Source organism: Eptatretus burgeri, chromosome 4, assembly GCF_056783735.1.
Source record: "Eptatretus burgeri isolate ZD-2024b chromosome 4, Ebu_testis_v1, whole genome shotgun sequence".
Taxonomy (NCBI): domain Eukaryota; kingdom Metazoa; phylum Chordata; class Myxini; order Myxiniformes; family Myxinidae; genus Eptatretus; species Eptatretus burgeri.
In genome coordinates, this window is record NC_140964.1 from 72,395,125 (window position 1) to 72,414,647 (window position 19,523).

The following is a 19,523-nucleotide window of genomic DNA, read 5'->3' on the forward strand; positions in this document are numbered from 1 at the left end:
GTTCTCTCAAGTTGAGGCCCAATTTTTTACGAGGGGAATAACATCACAAGAGACCAAGTTTGCCGATGTCATATATCTCTCTCTCTCTCTCTCTCTCTCTCTCTCTCTCTCTCTCTCTCTCTCTCTCTCTCTCTCTCTCTCTCTCTCTCTCTCTCTCTCTCTCTCTCTCTCTCTCTCTCTCTCTCTCTCTCTCTCTCTCTCTCTCTCTCTCTCTCTCTCTCTCTCTCTCTCTCTCTCTCTCTCTCTCTCTCTCTCTCTCTCTCTCTCTCTCTCTCTCTCTCTCTCTCTCTCTCTCTCTCTCTCTCTCTCTCTCTCTCTCTCTCTCTCTCTCTCTCTCTCTCTCTCTCTCTCTCTCTCTCTCTCTCTCTCTCTCTCTCTCTCTCTCTCTCTCTCTCTCTCTCTCTCTCTCTCTCTCTCTCTCTCTCTCTCTCTCTCTCTCTCTCTCTCTCTCTCTCTCTCTCTCTCTCTCTCTCTCTCTCTCTCTCTCTCTCTCTCTCTCTCTCTCTCTCTCTCTCTCTCTCTCTCTCTCTCTCTCTCTCTCTCTCTCTCTCTCTCTCTCTCTCTCTCTCTCTCTCTCTCTCTCTCTCTCTCTCTCTCTCTCTCTCTCTCTCTCTCTCTCTCTCTCTCTCTCTCTCTCTCTCTCTCTCTCTCTCTCTCTCTCTCTCTCTCTCTCTCTCTCTCTCTCTCTCTCTCTCTCTCTCTCTCTCTCTCTCTCTCTCTCTCTCTCTCTCTCTCTCTCTCTCTCTCTCTCTCTCTCTCTCTCTCTCTCTCTCTCTCTCTTCTTTCTCTCTCTCTGTCTTTCTCTCTTTCTCTCTTTCTCTCTTTCTCTCTTTCTCTCTCTTCTCTCTCTCTCTCTAACCAGAGTATGTGTAAGAACTTAGGGATTTGCTCATGATACCTCCCACAGAAATGCCAGACGACGACTCGTTAAAGGCAGAACTCATTCAAAGAACATTACCTTCCGATTTGAAATGCCTACGCCGGTTACTCGTTTCAGAAGAGCGAGGAGACCGCAAGCCCTCCCAACTCCTCAGAAAAATGCATCAACTTCTTGACACCGATGCATTAGACTATTAGAGGGAAACATCGTCAACAGTTGTTCTTAGAGCGGCTTCCTACAAATATTCAACTCATTCTCGCTTCATCAAGATCAGACTCAATGCAGATTGAACAACGAGCTGATCTTTCCGACAGGATCATGGAAGTTGGAATGCCTGTTTTCAATCCCATTGCAGCTGTATCATCTCAGTGTCATGACCCCCAGCCAAGCTCCTCCATAGTTACTGAGTTGCAGAGTTTACAAACCCAAGTAGCGCAGCTCACAGCACAAGTCCATGCTCTCATGCCCCAACCTCGTGACAACAGAGGACAGAGTTGGAGCAGCAGTAGGCAGAGACAACCTCATTGTCCTTCACATAACCCCAGCCTTCAACAGCATGCAGGAAAGGAATGTTTGTACAACTGGCGTTTCGGTACTGAGGCATGTTATGTAGATGCATCCCTCCTTGCAGTGTCAGAGGTCGTCCTACCTCTTATCAGGGAAATGACGGAGCCAGCGACTCGCGGCAACGAGCCCAGCTGGCATCAATTCTAATAGTCGCCTGTTCTACCTTGTCGACAGGACAACAGGTACACGTTTTTTTAATGGACACAGGAGCAGAGGTCAGTGTAATTCTTCCTTCCGAGGCTGATAGAAAAACATCCATCTACAAAGGTACACTTGCAAGCTGTTAACGACTCCAGCGTTACAACATACGGATAGCAATCTATGACACTTGACATTGGTTTACGTCAAACCTGCCGATGGGTTTATATCATTGCCAACATCACAACTTTTATCATTGGCGCTGGATTTTTGAGGCATTTTGGTTTTTTTGGTGGATGTTAAACATCAACGACTTGTGGACACCACTACTAGCCTATCCATTCGGGGAATGACATCATCTATTTCCTCCATCAGTTCTACATTCCTGAAACCTGAGGGGGAAACAAAGTACGAGTCACTTTTGAGTCAGTTTCCTGATATTTCTCATCCTGTTTACTAAGAGACCACGATCAAACACACAATCACACATCACATTGAGATGCGTGGACCTCCCGTGGCAGCTCGCCCATGTCGTCTTGCTCCATATCATCTCAGCATAGCGAAGCCTGAATTTGACCATGTCTCCAACACCTTCCCCACAACTGAAGTCAAACTAACAGGTCGATAGTTCCCCAATTCTTCTCTGAATCCTTTCTTAAATCATGATGTTACATTTGCTACTCTCCAGTCCTCCGGGACCTGTTGAAAATATCCGTTAACATCTCGCTTATCTGCTCAGCCACCTCCATCAATACTCTCTGGGTCATAATATCTGGACCTGGACCCTAATCTTCTCTAAGATTTCTTAGCTGTTCCTTTCCTTCTTTCACTCCAACCTGGAACTTCTGTTAAAGCCCTTCCTCACCTCCTTGATAGATACTCTCAGCTGTTGGCAATTGTCCTGACTGTTCTTGTGCAACACCTTTTAAACCTTTTTAAACCTTTATTTTAATTGAATTATGAACTTGAACACTGTAGAACACAAAACGCCTTAATTATACTTCAAAGAACCTTGCTATATATATCGATATGTAGCATGAGAGGACGTGGCATGTGAGAGGGTAGACCATCAGATGAAGAAGAGGTCGCCGATAAGGCTATGTACTAATGTACTGCATCCTATGGTGATTGACGTTGCGTTCTATGGTGGTCAATAAAGCCTGCATCTCCGAAACTGTGACACAACATTGTCTTATTACAGTGTAAAAGGGTGACGTATGAGACTGCACTTCAATAGTACTGAACTTCTGGTTAAATAATAAAAAACAAAGATATTGTGGGGTAGATGGAGGAACTTCATGGTAACGGTAGGATTGTATAGAGTATTTAATTAGGGAAACTTTCAGCTTAAGTTGTTACTTGTCACCGCATGGTGGGGGGCAGTGTTGTATTAATTAGGTCGGGTTTAAGGATAATTTCTCCCTGTATGTGATTGCCCCTTGTGACCTTTTCCTTATGTTTCTGCATTTACAAGACCGGCGATAAAAAAGGAAACACGTCCTTAAAACAACAACTGAGCCAAATGTTCCAAGCAGGCAAAAACCGCGCCTCCAAGAACAACTAACAAACCACGCCCCTGGGGTGGATGATGGATGGGTGTGAGGTCAGAAGGTTCAGTGAAGAGGAGAGTTGTGGAGGTACGCGATTGGAGGTAAAAGGATGTAGCTCGCTGGATTCCCCTCGCCATGGTGAAGAAGGCTGCACGATTCTCGTGTTCGTGCTCAGGCGAACTTGTTTGCGTGCTGAAGAAACACGCAAGTCATTGACTGTTTGGCTGAGTCGTGAAGCGTGTAGGTTTCCGAGGAGGGAAGAAGAGCGTGCCTTGCGGCCTCATCACGGGGCCGCAAAATCGTCTCGTCGTATGGTAGAGGAGGAAGGTGGGCGATCGTGGTGAACTGACCTGGTACAGTCGAGGAATGGTCGGCGTATTCGTTCATGAAAATAAGCTGCATGGCGGTTTCTGAGCCCTGGCGTTGAATACCGCCACACGGATACCTCACGTACGTTTCCCGCCCAGAGAGCGGCTTGGCGCCATTTTCGGGTGCGGTTTCCCACGCAGTGACTACGTGGCTTCAACGACGACGCCCGGTCCAACAAGGATCATCCCTGGATGAAGCTAAGTGCCACAATAAAGAGAGGGATTTTTATTTTGTTTTATCCATTTCCCGTGTCCGTTTTTGTAGCTGTGTTAAAGGCGCCTCGACTTTCGGCTGTAAATTTCATTTCACACATTTCATTACCTCATACTTTGATTTGTTGCTCATGAAATATAATATATCCTATTATGAGTACTTGATTTATGTTAATTAAACCCCGATTTATTAAGATTGCTCGTGTCTGTCTATTCGTTGTGGGTTCAAATATAAACCCTCATCCTCCTCCTGGTGAGTGCCTCTGGTGCACGCCTTTGCCGCCCTCGGTGTCCCGCGCGCGCATTTAACTCCAAGAATCACCGTGTTCGCCTCCAAGGTAGAATTGTTTGGCTATCCATCCAGGTCGGTCTTACCCACCCTGGACACGTCAATACTTAACACTGCGTGGGGTATCATGCTCTATGAACTCCATTGTTCCATGTCATTTATTTGAATGCAGGCTGTGGCTGCTCGGCTGCATCATTTTCTGGAAGCACAGCTGTGCCGCTGATGCAATTCCCCCATTACCAGTGAGCTGGTACTCATTTTGCCAACCTCAGAGTCAGAAAGATGACAGGCTGAGTCAACCCACCCTGGTGTTCATTCAACGACACGGCAGGGGGGTTGAACTCAATTGAAGCTAATAGTTCAAGCCAGCCACCTTAACCGTGAAGCCGACACCAGCCTTAATTTGATCTGTTGAACTGCTTTTATAGAGGAGGTTAAATCGCATCGTTCTATCCAAAGCTTCAAACAGATGGTGTAACACCATCACACATCATCCACCATCTCTGTTCCCATAATCTTTTCTTTTCTCATACACCTTACCGAACCGAACCCAATCCTCTTGCAGGTTACCGAGCTTAGTCTCCTCTTCTTTCTCTTTCTTTCTCCGCGCTCTCTTATTTGTTTGCCCATCTGCCTTCCTTGCCCCTCTCAAGCATCACAATTTATTTCTTACGAAATCTTTAAGTATATTGATGACTTCCATCATCTGTTTGTGTTTGTGCATTTTTTACTTATGAAATCTAAAGATTTCGTAAGTATATTGATGCCTTCCGTTTCTGTTTGTTTGTTTGTTTGTTTGTAGGCACGATAACTCGAGAACGGAAGAAGCTACCAATGTCAAATTACACCACGTGATTCAGGAGGGTCATGGCTATTGCTGATTAGATTTTGGTCAAAATCGGTCAAAGGTCAAGGTCACGGTGAGGTCAAATATTCGATTTTTGATGGTTTGGTACAGATAACTGGAGAATGGAAGAAGCGACCAATGTCAAATTACACCACGTGATTCAGGAGGCTGATGGCTAGTGCTGATTAGATTTTGGACGAAATCGGTCAAAGGTCAAGGTCACAGTGAGGTCAAATATTCGATTTTTGATGGTTTGGTACAGATAACTCGAACGGAAGAAGCTACCAATGTCAAATTACACCACGTGATTCAGGAGGCTGATGGCTAGCGCTGATTAGATTTTGGTCAAAATCGGTCAAGGTCACAGTGAGGTCAAACATCCAAAACATTCGATTTTTGATGGTTTGGTACAGAATCATGGTAGAAACTTCTGGTTTGCGTCGCTACCTTCTCAAGAGACAGCTTTTATTAGACAAGGTCAGAGGTCAAGTTGACGATTTCTTAAGTACCAGTCTATGACTGCTTGTCTGTTTGTTTGTTTGTTTGTTTGTTTGTAGGCACGATAACTCGAGAACGGAAGAAGCTACCAATGTCAAATTACACCACGTGATTCAGGAGGGTGATGGCTAGTGCTGATTAGATTTTGGTCAAAATCGGTCAAAGGTCAAGGTCACAGTGAGGTCAAACATCCAAAACATTCGATTTTTGATAGTTTGGTACATAATCATGGTAGAAACTTCTGGTTTGCGTCGCTACCTTCTCGAGAGACAGCTTTTATTTGACAAGGTCAGAGGTCAAGTTGACGATTTATTAAGTACCAGTCGATGACTGCTTGTTTGTTTGTCTGTCTGTTAGCAACTTTACGGCAAAACGGCTTTAGCAAACACTATCAAATTTAATCCACAGGTAGGCAATGAACCTTGGATGACCCCATTAACTTTTGGATCCAATTGGATCAAAGGTCAAGGTCAAGGTCACGAAAAGATCAAAATCGTTTTTTGCTCATAACTTCGTCATAAATGATCTGATTTACTTCAAACCAAGACTAAAATATTCCTTATAATCAACATCCAGGTTAAGGATGTATCAAATTTAAATTTGATCCCCAAAATAACTTTATGCCTTAAATGGGCAGGATTTGTTGTTCCTGGCACCACTTGTTTCATTTATTTCTATGCAGCACTGATGTTAAACGCCATTGTTATATGTCAGTACACACAGGCAAACGAATGTTGTGGTTCCCAGGAGTAGAAGAAAAAGCAAAACATCGTAGGAAGAGGAGGCGGAGGTGGAAATAATAGGGGGGGGGAGAGGGGGAGAGCAGATGGAGATGTGTGGTTATGAGGTTGGAGTTGAGGGGGAAACACCAGAGGAAGTCGGTAAACCAAAATGCTCTAAAACGTTCTGTATGATCATTAGGATCCCTGAGACGAACTCATGAGACTTGACTCCCCAAACAGTTTGAAAAGTCTTTTGTACGACTCGGCCGAGGTTCGAATCATCGACTTGCAAGACTCGCAGCAGCCTGTCCAACCCAGGTGATGACGCTGCCGAGTCCACCTGGGATTGTTCGAACGTTTCTAGGAGAGAATACATCTCTTTGTTTACAGAACAAACAAATCTGGAAGTTTGGACAAAAAGCCAATCGATGCATATATCATTATTGCAGCGGCGACAGACCAACACATGCACCTCCTGGACCCCTGATCTCAAAGCTGGTGCACCTCGAGCAATGGCAAACCGACATCATGAACGTGAGACATATTTGGAGCAAGTGACCATCCTGTTCGATGGACTTACGTCACCGGTTGTGGTGACAAGGGCGCGTTTCGCTGCTTTCCCGCCCAGTTGACCACCACCACCACCACCACCACCACCCTGGTGCTGGTGCTGGTGCTGGTGCTGCTGGTGCTTATAGCTCACACGCATTTCCTGCTTCAGGCGTTTTTAACTTTTAAAGTGTTCTTTTTGTGACGTCAGGTTTCGGGATAATTTTGAATGAAGTGAAATTTGATTGGATTGGATGCTGCCATCGATGCACCTATTGGCATTAATCGTTTGAAACACCTGGAGGTCAAAACGTGTTCCGACTTGGAGATCCTCGTGCGGGTGAATAGGTGGTTTATGGGCGAGGGGGAAGGGGAGGGATTTCGGCTGCGTGGAGGGGGGGGGGCACGTCTGCTTGCACGACAGCGGCTCCGAACACACACCACACCGGTGAGAGCGAAACGTTTGAACCGTTCGTCGGACGTGGCGCTCTCTCTGTACCAACCGCCCATTGTTATTGTTGTTATTTCGTTGTTGTTTCGTTCTCGTGCATTTTGCACGCGCGGTGTGACGTCACGCCAATGAGCGGCATCCGCTCGGGTGGAACGTGCGGTCCACCACGGACCCAGTAGCGCGGATGGCTGATCCCGCGCTGCTCTGCTTCCACCGACTTTGCTGGTAAGGACCTCCCGGATCGGTGTGTGGTGTGTGTGGTGTGTGGTGTGTGGTGTGTCTCGTGAGGGCGGCCTGGTCCTGCACTGCTGCTCACGTGCGCTGTCTCCATCTCTGACGTCATAATATGATGCACGTCATCATGTTTTGTTTCTTAATATCCATATTAAATAATCATGCTTTCGAGGATGTTGCATTACTCGTCATTCGATGTATGCTGCCATACCATGCAGGACCTGCCACGATGTCACAACAATTGATGACAGATGATCATGATCACGTTGATCCTAATTGTTCGGAGAAGTGATGCTTGGGATCGAATATCTGATCAGAGCCTCTGACGCTCAAGCGAGTTTATAAAATATCTTTTGGATCATGAATATATATATATATATATATATATATATATATATATATATATATATATATATATATATATATATATGTGTTTTCTCTGATATTACATTATTTCTGATAAAATGGTGTTTCGAAGACTCTTCATATTGACAAATGATATTTGGGATTATGTGCTCTCTTGATGGGTATATATTATGATTTTGCAACATTATTTATATATATATATATATATATATATATATATATATATATATATATATATATATATAATATATATATATATATATATATATATATATATATATATATATATATATATATAATATATATATATGTTGTGTTTCGTTGTGAATCTTTTCTTTAATTTCCATACAATTCTACACCCCTGGACAAATCCCCACCTGGGTCAGGGTCAGGGAATGGGCACAATCCACCCCCCCCCTCTTCAACGCAGTTGTCTGCATGGATGCGTGATGTCTGAAAAAATATCAAAGAAAAAAAAATAACAACTGAGAGAGAAACTGGCCTCAAACAAGGAAATGAGGCCATTCGGCCCATCATTGCCATGGTACACTCCCGGGTCAATTCTTGCTCAAACGTGAAACATCAATCTAATATTTCTACATGAGAGTCGATGGCGAAATGGTGAAAGCGTTTGCTCTGAGTCTGGGAGGTTGGTGATTGGAACCCACACCGAGTCATGCAAAAGCCTGACACAATGTACGTGCTGCTTCCTTGCCTGATGCTCAGCATTTGAAAGGATCGAGCATTGACAAACAATGCTGGGAAGGCAATGACAACCGAGGATAATCCTTGCCAAGAAACTTCTTCGGCAGCATTAATGCTCCGGAAAAGAATATGGTAACACACACACACACACACACACACACACACACACACACACACACACACACACACACACACACACACACACACACACACACACACACACACACACACACACACACACACACACACACACACACACACACACACGAGTCATTCCATGTCAAATCATCGAAGAATCTGTCGTCATCTCTCAGGTTTTTGTAAAACTTTGGGAACCAATTGGGAACCATGAAAAACGGCAAGAACTCAAATATTTTTGCTAACAGCCTCTTAATTAGTGAGATACAGACTAACGAACTTTGGACTAATTAGCACGACGTCGCGAATTCAAATGGCCAAATCTCTAAAAGTATAACACCTAGAGAGCTGGTTTTGGTGTCATTTTAAAGGTATTTTCATGCCCTATGAATTTGTCTGGCCAAACATTTTCCTACCTTCAACCACAAAAAAGTTATCACAAAATATAAACTTCAATCGTGAATCCCCAAAAAATGTATCCTTCAAATTTCCTCAAATTCATCCCAGAGGTACCTTATGAAGTCAAGAAGCTTCCACATAAGTTTTGTGATGGGCACTCCAATAGTTTCTGAGATATGAGCAATAATGTACATGAACGTATGGCATATAGGTTCAAAAATCAGCATTTGTAATGTATTACACAATCATTCTAACCTAGCCATGACAGGGAACACAGGAACGACCATCAATTGCTTTGAAGTATCATATACTTTCATTTTCAACTGGGCCTGAGGGGAAGAAACAAGTGCTGCTGTTGCTGCATTGAAGAGGAAATTGAAAGCCTAAGTCAGGTTAGTGAACACTGTGTACTTGAACTCACTTATTGATTGTATAATACATTACAAATGCTGATTTTCGAACCTATATGCCATACGTACATGTACATTATTGCTCATATCTCAGAAACTATTGGAGTGCCCATCACAAAACTTATGTGGAAGCTTCTTGACATCATAAGGTACCTCTGGGATGAATTTGAGGAAACTTGAAGGATAAATTTTTTGGGGATTCACGATTGAAGTTTATATTTTGTGATAACTTTTTTTGTGGTTGGAGGTAGGAAAATGTTGCCCAGACAAATTCATAGGGCATGAAAATACCTTTAAAATGACACCAAAACCAGCTCTCTAGGTGTTATACTTTTAGAGATATGGCCATTTGAATTGGCGACGACGTGCTAATTAGTCCAAAGTTCGTTAGTCTGTATCTCACTAATTAAGAGGCTGTTAGCAAAAATATTTGAGTTCTTGCCGTTTTTCATGGGTCCCAATTGGTTCCCAAAGTTTTACAAAAACCTGAGAGATGATGGCAGATTCTTTGATGATTTGACATGGAATGACCCACATGATCTGAACAATCATTGCATATTTGTGCGTGTCTGTGTGTGTATATATATGTATATATATATATATATATATATATATATATATATATATATATATATGTATATATATATTTATATATATATATATATATATATATGTATATATATATACACATATGAGGGGCAGTCAATAAGTAACCTTAAAATGGTGATATAAATTTGAGAATGTAATGTGTGTAGTTGTAGATGACGTATGTTATATCTATGGGTAAGAGTCCTGTTTTGCCTGTTTTAGATCTGGCAACATTGAGCGTATGACGTCAGTAGAGCAGTTCCTCGATGGTAGCTCCCTTCGAAGCATGCACCAGGGAGGAGCAACGTTCTGTCTTCCATTTCTTGGGAACTGAGGGTGTGAATCCCAGTGACATCCATCGCAGAATGAAAATGCAATATGGTGATGCATGTTTATCGCTGCAGCAGGTGTACGACTGGGACAGGAAGTTTGAAAGTGGAGTGTCCAGTGTGGCAGACGCTGCTCGCTCAGGCCGGCCTCACACAGCCGACACACCATAAACGGTTGCAGGAGTTGAGCGCATGCCAAGGGAAAACTGTCACATTACGCTGGATGAAGTTGTCTCCGAATTGAACATGAGCCATAGTTCAGCACACCTATCATTCACAACGTGCTGGGGTTCCGCAAAGTGTCTGCATGGTGGGTGCCAAGACAACTCGCATCCGAACTGAAAGAACTCCACTTTCAAACTTCCTGTCCCAGTCGTACACCTGCTGCAGCGATAAACATGCATCACCATATTGCATTTTCATTCTGCGATGGATGTCACTGGGATTCACACCCTCACTTCCCAAGAAATGGAAGACAGAACGTTGCTCCTCCCTGGTGCATGCTTCTAAGGGAGCTACCATCGAGGAACTGCTCTACTGACGTCATACGCTCAATGTTGCCAGATCTAAAACAGGCAAAACATGACTCTTACCCATAGATATAACATATGTCGTTGACAACTACACACATTATATTCTTGAAGTTATATTGTTACGAATCTGGAAGCCATGAGCACTCAACATACAGGTCCTATAGCTCAGTTATTTCAATAAGGAAATGTGGATAGATAGCTCCCTTTCCCTTGATTAATGGGTAATTAAATGTTCATGCGCTGTGGAGTTATTTTGATAGTTAGGATTTTTATAACAACAATAACCACAACAACACGCCTTCACCTCACTTCCTCACACTGACACCATTGCCTACGTGCGTGTCAGCACATACTTGGGTGGAGCCCACACAGGATAATGTTCCTCTGCCTGTTTGGAGGGCAGTCTGCCAGACGGCCGTCACCCCCCCCCCCCCGGTCCAATCAACAGCCTTGGCACCCGCTTTCGCCAATGACAGGGCGACGAGCTCATTTTGCACGCCAAAACCGTCCAGTGAGGGAGAGCGGGGAGGGAAGAGGCGTCCCCTCCCCCCTTTGACAAGGGTGAATAATGTTGCGGCGCGATCGAAAAAAGGAGCGTTTTGGTTGTCGGGACGAGCGCTGTACGGAGCTCTCGACTCGGCTCGCATCTCGCTGGCGCCTGGTTCTTCCATCGCCTCTCGCTCGCGCCTGGTTCTTTAGACCGCATCGCAATGCTGGTCTGGGTCGCTCATCTTGTCAAAGACCGCACGATGTGGGAAGGTCCATGTCCGTGTGTGTGTGTGTGTGTGTGTGTGTGTGTGTGTGTGTGTGTGTGTGTGTGTGTGTGTGTGTGTGTGTGTGTGTGTGTGTGTGTGTGTGTGTGTGTGTGTGTGTGTGTGTGTATCTGTGGGCCCATCTGTAAGTAGAAATCGTTAAGTGCTTGCTCTTTGTACATTGCATTTCCTTATAGTCGGATAACTCTGCTCCTTGCGTGCCCCCCCTTCCCCCTATTATAAATAAATCCATGTGTTAAATGTATCAGCTCGTTTTTGTGTTTTCTATCATTGGTTTGCCACGCTGCGAATGGGAACTAGGATGCTTCATTGCTGCCGTAATCGTGCAATCGGCCGGCAGGATTCCAGTACTCTCTGCTCGGGGTACGGCTCGGATCTGGCTCAGTAACGGCCCAGATCACGCAGATCCTGCCGAGGGTGAATTTCCACGGTAGTTTGGACGACGTGGGTATTTAGGTAAATTGAAATTGGCAATCAACCCGATCCCACGTGGTCGATCTATTGGCGATCTTTGGTCCGATAAGGGACCCGTCGGCTCTGGAGTTATCTGGGGCGACGACCTATAAATTCTGGGTGTTTGGCAGAGTCCACCCTACTGCTTCACCTCGCGGTCGTGCTCGCAGCCGATACCCGGCCCGCAACAATATCGCCATTTTAAGGTTACTTATTGACTGGCCCTCATATATTGCATGTATCATAATATAACTTTTTTATGCCTTGAATAAGCATTTCAACAAGAGTCATGAACATGTAAAAACATGAAAGGATAGTGTTATAAAGGAACCACTGCAGGACTAGAATACAGTAGGACAACAATGATGGAAACTTCCGTTGTAGTTCTGTGTGTACTATACGAATAATATTGCTCTGTTGTCGGATGAACCCAAGCCTCGTACAATATACCTGTAGAGCATCAATTGGCATGTCACGTAGCATCTTTATCACATTTGTCTGCATGCCATGGTCATTGGTGTCTTCATTTTGGTGAGAGGCAGTGAATCGATAATACAGGATATGCACGATAGCACCACACACTGTTACTTGATACTAAACAAATTTCGCATACCGATGCAAATCGAGGACCAATAACCCAGGAAATATCACAAACCGTGAGCCAATTTCCCTAAAGGAAAATATCCATAAATAAAAGTTAGTTAATGCAGCCTCTGGTGTGCTCACTGTGGGTCACGTGACCCAAGACAATGGAGCTTGTGCTCGAACTGGTTTCTAGGCAATGCTAACATGCACCACTTCCGCCTCTTGTTTTATCGCGAACGTAGTGAGCTTCATACTCAACGCATGCACATGAGAGAATAGGAAACAACAACAACAACAACAACAACAACAACACAATATCCTGGCAATTTGGAATCTGTGTCGTTGGCTATGACCCTTTTGCTTCCGTTTTTTTTGTCATGGGGAATGATGCGTCCCGGGAGATAAAGGCATCGTCGGAGACATGAAAGACCCAAATATCAGACATGGTGTATATTTCATCCACTGATTTTAATAAAGATATCTCCTGCCTCATCAAAAAAATAATTTTTAATCGTGATTTACATTATTTGATCGCTGATCCCGAATCCAGGCCGAAGTAACCGGAAATTGCAGCATCGAATGTAAGAAGAATTCCACATTCGCTTCTAGGCTTTGCCTATTCCATATTAACTTTTGCTGTATTTACATTAAACTTACAACATAGTTTTGTCATCATTAAACTTACAAGCTATAAACTTTTAAATAAAGAGCTCATTTTCATCAATATAATTCTTGATTTACTTGAGTTATATACCTGCTTGCAGAATGCAAGTACAATCCACTTCATCAAGTATATAAAGCTTACATTTATTATGTATGCACGTAGGGTGCACCCGAGTAGTTGCTTGCAGTCTGCAAGCATGCCGCACGAGAATAATATACAGACACGCTGATACGTGAGCTAATTAGATCGCTGCATAAAAATTATCATCAAAATAAAAGCTCGACGGACATAATCACTCGACCCACTGTGGATCTGCAGCCTTGATTGTGTTATGAAATGTCCAGACCTCATGTGTCTATGATGTTTTCCTCGTATCACAGACCGTTAATGAAATAAGTACGTGTGGGTAACGCCAAGGGATTGCATTTAACCGTCTTGATTGAAGAAATTAGTTCATAAAAGCAAAAAACGTTTTCAGATGTCCTTCCCCCCTACATCCGACCCCTGCCCCAGAATATTTATGAAAAAAAAACAAAAGCATATTTGATGCAAAGTTCTGAAATCCATTTAGTTGAAGTGGACATCAAGAATATTGACACCTGTAACCATGTGTATCCGATTTTAGTTGCAAACCGAGATGGCTGTAAAAAAAAAAAACACTTTTATTAGTTGGACTGCTGTAACAACTTAATTATCCTTCCTCATGATTTGGATGAAAATTTTTCCAATTTCAAGGAGGAGGCGTGAAAATTGTGAATTTGACAAGAAGAGGAGACCAGTGGGTAACTACAGGTGTAAATAGTGACACCGACCAGCCGTGCTTTATTGGTAACTCGCAGGGGGTTGTTGTTCTAATCGTTGTTCTAATCCTATTGGAATTTGGAAGAAATCAAATTTTGTTTTTTGTTTTTCAATTTTTTTTTTTGTGGAGGCCGAAAACACTTCCCGAAACCCACTAAATAATGGGGTCAGTGATCATTTAATACGAACTTTCACATCGCTACAAAGGCTACAAAGGCTTACTGAGCAATTTAAACAAACAAACAAACAAAATTCCAAAACAAATGTAACTCTGTTTTTCAAAATTTTCAAAAATTGTTTTTGCCTTCGACACTCACCTTCCCTCACTGATGAAAGTCTGACAGTTCGACGAAGATCCATTTGGCCATCTCTGAGAAAAATGCTGACACACACACACACACACACACACACACACACACACACACACACACACACACACACACACACACGCTCTCTTCTAATATCCTCTATATATAATTATCGATAATGGTGTAATGGTCAAATTTGTTTCTGTGGGAAGGTGAGGTAATGATATGACATGATCAGAGCACACGAGATTGACAGGAAATCATCAGACTTTGTAATGGCTAATCCTAGAATAGAGAGGCTGTTTGGTCGAGTGGTGAAAGACTTCTTTCATTTTCCACCAGCTGGTGTAGGTTCGATTCCCATGGCCACCCACATCAACCAACACGAGGCATGTTTTGCAAGTATGATGGAAACTCCTCAACATGAGATGATGGAGGCCTTCGTCATGGAGTGAACTGAAATAGGCTGGTTGGAGGTTTTGTCATCATCGTAAACGTGCCATACTCCTTGCAGAGTGTCGGTGTTGTCTAAGCAGATTCTTGGCAAGGGTTATGCTGGGTGGTTTGCCATTGCCTTCTCAGAAGCCAGACAGTGCAAGAATTTGAAGAAATAAAAATTTGTATAACTTGTCGAGGCTCGTATGCGAGCTAACACACAACGCACAGCAAAGGGAGCATGAGATAAGAGGGGCGGGTGGAGCTAACACACAACGCACAGCAAAGGGAGCATGGGACAAGAGGGGCAGGTGGAGCTAACACACAACGCACAGCAAGGGGGGCACGAGATAAGAGGGGCAGGTGGAGCTAACACACAACGCACAGCAAGGGGGGCATGGGACAAGAGGGGCAGGTGGAGCTAACACACAACGCACAGCAAGGGGGGCACGAGATAAGAGGGGCGGGTGGAGCTAACACACAACGCACAGCAAGGGGGGCATGAGATAAGAGGGGCAGGTAGAGCTAACACACAACGCACAGCAAGGGGGGCATGGGACAAGAGGGGCAGGTGGAGCTAACACTCAATGCACAGCAATGGAGGCATGAGACAAGAGGGGCAGGTGGAGCTAACACATAACACACAGCAAGGGGGGCATGAGATAAGAGGGGCGGGTGGAGCTAACACACAACGCACAGCAAGGGGGGCATGGGACAAGAGGGGCAGGTGGAGCTAACACACAACGCACACCAATGGAGGCATGAGACAAGAGGGACGGGTGGAGCTAACACACAACGCACAGCAATGGGGGGCATGAGACAAGAGGGGCAGGTGGAGCTAACACACAACGCACAGCAATGGGGGGCATGAGACAAGAGGGGCAGGTGGAGCTAACACACAACGCACAGCAATGGGGGGCATGAGACAAGAGGGGCGGGTGGAGCTAACACACAATGCACAGCAAGGGGGGCATGAGACAAGAGGGGCAGGTGGAGCTAACACACAACGCACAGCAAGGGGGTCATGGGACAAGAGGGGCAGGTGGAGCTAACACACAACGCACAGCAATGGAGGCATGAGACAAGAGGGGCGGGTGGAGCTAACACACAACGCACAGCAAGGGGGGCATGAGACAAGAGGGGCGGGTGGAGCTAACACACAACGTACAGCAAGGGGGGCATGAGACAAGAGGGGCGGGTGGAGCTAACACACAACGCACAGCAAGGGGGGCATGAGATAAGAGGGGCGGGAGTGGGAAGGACAAAACAGTGGGGACAGAGACACAAGGAGATCTGTGGAAGGGAGAGGGATGGGGCGGGGAACACGGGGGAATACAAGATGGACATTATAGGGACTTTCAGGAAGGAAAGCAGGGAATTTTATGGAGGTGGGTTTGGGGTGGATTAACGGGGGTAGAAAAGATCGAGAATTTGGATGGGGGACGATAAGAGGTGGTGGTGAACAGCTGTTTTGAAGGCCTGGAGGGAAGAATGGGAATGAATAGAGTGAGGGAGTTCATTCCAAAGGTGGGAAAAAGAGGAACGAAAGAGAGAAAGTGAGCAGTGATTCGTGATTCTGGTAGTTTTACAGGATGTTTTGCGATAGTAATTTACATAGTAAATTTGTTCAGGATTCCAGCGATAGCTCACCTACTCTTCATGAAGGACACCGTGGGATCTTTAACAAACACCAACTGATGCTAGCAGACAGGACACCCAGTTTAACATCCTGTGAAACACTAGGATGAGTTTATATCTGGGTCAAGATTCAAATCCAGATTAGCAGCTCAGAGGTGAGTGTGCATACATGTCGGCTATCCTGCCAGCTCCTTGAAGCTTTAAAAGTGCTAGTTATTTTAAAAATATCCTTAAACAGGATGAAATATTTTTCTTTTGAACACAACTCAACCAAGTATGTTTAATATTAACATGCAAAGAGAACAGCAATTCTCCTTTTTCACATTGGTATGACAAGCAGCAGAAAGTTGGTTCATATCTTTTGATATTATGCGGACGAGACGAAGCCGCAGGAAGTGACTTTGGGAGCATGACTGCGCCTTGTATGGTCATGCTCGTGCTATCCACGTGCAACTTACCCTTTGTTTCTGGTAATTGTCTCCTGTGTGACATTGCTTTTTGCCTCACTAGATAATTTTTGACACCGATTTCATTAAACCATTCATTGGCTGCTATGTTCAATATGTAGCTCACTTGCTTATGTTAAGTTTGCGATGACCTTGACTTCGTTCTGAGGTTGCTCAGAGTAGAACAGAAAATGGTGGAAATAGGCAGGATGTGAAATCTTCTTGGAACGAGACACAATAGTACAAAAAAAAAATACCACGGTTTAATTTTTCCAAAATAAAAATATATATTATATTGTATACATACAAACCTCAGCCTCAATGTGAGGACTTTTTGAACATCTTGCATATCTAAAGAAGGATTTATGTTGTCATAAGCACATCACATGTTTTCATAAAACCTTATTGCGATACTCACATGGTGGGTGCTTCGCTGCGGTTCCCAATCCGACCTGCCTTGAGATTACATCCTCACAAGTAGACAACTGCAGAATACTAAGAAAATGCAGGGGCATGCAAATGTGACGCTCCCTCTCAATATCTAAAAAAAATAACCCAACAATGATTTTTCCAATCTCTCGTTTTGAAGGACTTCATTTTCTTAGAAACCTTTGGGCTTCTCTTTGAGCTTTCTTGTTCGAGATTTGAAGGGGCCAAATGGCTTCGTCCATGACATGATGGCACCAAATGGCATCCTCCTTTGCCCGAGTTCCTTGTACATCCTTGACTCTCCGTGCAGCCATTGTTTTAATCCTGCTTTTACACAGCACATCGTCCGTCCATGTCGACATTCTCACGCGTCTCATCTTCAATCACGTCACCCTGAGAGATTCCATGGTACCTATCACATAAGGCTACATCTTCATGCGTTGGTATCAGAGCCATGTAAGTTCTGCCCAAATGTTAAGTAAAGTGATTATCAGGTTTATGTTAGTTTAATTGTAAAAAGTCAGGCTGGAATCGTGATCCCTTACCAATCGTGATACCAACCCTGGAATCGTGATACGTTGAGCCCTGAGAGGACTCCGCTCACTTTCTGAAACCTGCAAAGGGAGATAACAAACAATGACACACACACACTATCAAAATATTAGAACAGCTTGTCAGACGTATGCTAACACAGGGTGTTACAGTTAGGGTGGATTAAAACAAGTGTTCTTTGAAGGTCACAAAAACACAGCAAATGGCATTTATGAAATACAACATGATTAACTAGAAGGGCCCTCGGTAGAGCGCATACCTCCACCACGTAATGCCTGATCCACGAGAACATATTGGGCCTAATACATTTTTGAAATATCATGCTATACAGAACTATATCGTTTTTGGCCCGATCTCTCAATGGTGAAGAATCACTTCAAAATTAAATAATTCTCATAGCCAGATCCAGATTCAGATTTTCAACAAAATCGAATCAATTTGGCCTTGTCACACACCCAACGTGTCCACAAAGTTTCGTCCGAATCCGTCCACAACTTTTTGAGATATCGTGCTATATATCGTTTTTGGCCCTCTCTCTCAATGGTGAAGAATCATTAAAAAAAATTGTTTTAGCCGGATCCGGATGTGGATCCGGATCGTCACCAAAATCTAATCAGTTTGCCCTTGTCACACACCCAATGTGTCCACAAAATTTCATCCAGATCCGTCCACAACTTTTTGAGATATCCTGCACACAAACAGAGAAACAAGCCGGTAGGCGGCCATGGGTCGCTGAGCATCCGATGACCTTTGAACCCTGATCTGAGTTAATCTAGTACTAAGTACTTACGAAATTGCAATCGAATCGGTTAACCCGTGTAGGAGCAAGGGGGCTTTGAATGGTCATTTTGCTCGAACAATGCACTAATTGACCTTTGACCCCTGACCTAGCCGAGATAGGTCAATATGTCCTGAAGCAAAGTTGTAGTACTCATTGAGTACTATGTACCTATGAACTTTCATTCGTGTCAGTTAATCCGTGTAGGAGCTAGGGTGCCTTGAATGGTAATTTTGCCCGAAAAATGCACTTATTGACCTTTGACCCCTGACCTACTCGAGATAGGTCATTATGCAAATGAGCAAGGTTGTAGTACTCATGGTCTATAAGCATTTAAAGATTCATTCGATTCGGTTCAACCGTCTTGGAGCTAGTGTACTTTGAATTTTCAGCAGGAATGCTCAATGGCCCTCGGACACCCAAGTTGAGAGGGTTATCATTTGGAAACTATAAGATATAGAAAAAAAATGGATGTCATATAGAGGATAGGGAATCACCTTAAGATTATGCATACCAAATCTCATTGAGTTCTAGCTACTGATAACTGCTCAGTATCAATTTGAATGAAAAGTACCGAAAATGTGGTTTGATAGCGGAAATCCCCAAAGTTCCAGGGGGTGCTTGTGGGTGAACAATAATATAATTCGAAAATCCGGCTCGATCGTTTGTGCACAATGTATTCCAGACGATTAGTGTGAATTTTTATGACCATCCGACCATAACCCGAGGAGGAGTAGCATTTGGCGCGAAGGCACCTCCAGCTCTCGCATATTATCGATTTTTGCACTAATTGACCTTTGACCCCTAACCAAAGCGAAGTAGGTCAATATGTCCTGAGGCAAAGTTGTAGTACTCATTGAGTACCATGAACCTGCAAAGTTTCATTC

At 44.0% G+C, this 19,523-nt stretch overlaps 1 protein-coding gene across 4 annotated transcripts in view; it reads left to right on the plus strand.

The window, feature by feature from the left end:
- Positions 1 to 7,030: 7,030 nt before the first annotated feature.
- The window catches only part of LOC147028329 (diacylglycerol kinase beta-like), a 315,192-nt gene continuing 302,699 nt past the window's right edge, over positions 7,031 to 19,523 (plus strand). For 2 of the 4 annotated variants that reach the window (XM_085878634.1, XM_085878633.1), the window contains exon 1: positions 7,031 to 7,297. The gene's annotated coding sequence lies outside the window, so the exon portion shown is untranslated. The remainder of the gene's footprint in view (positions 7,298 to 19,523) is intronic. The other 2 variants (XM_085878631.1, XM_085878632.1) reach the window with 1 other exon arrangement.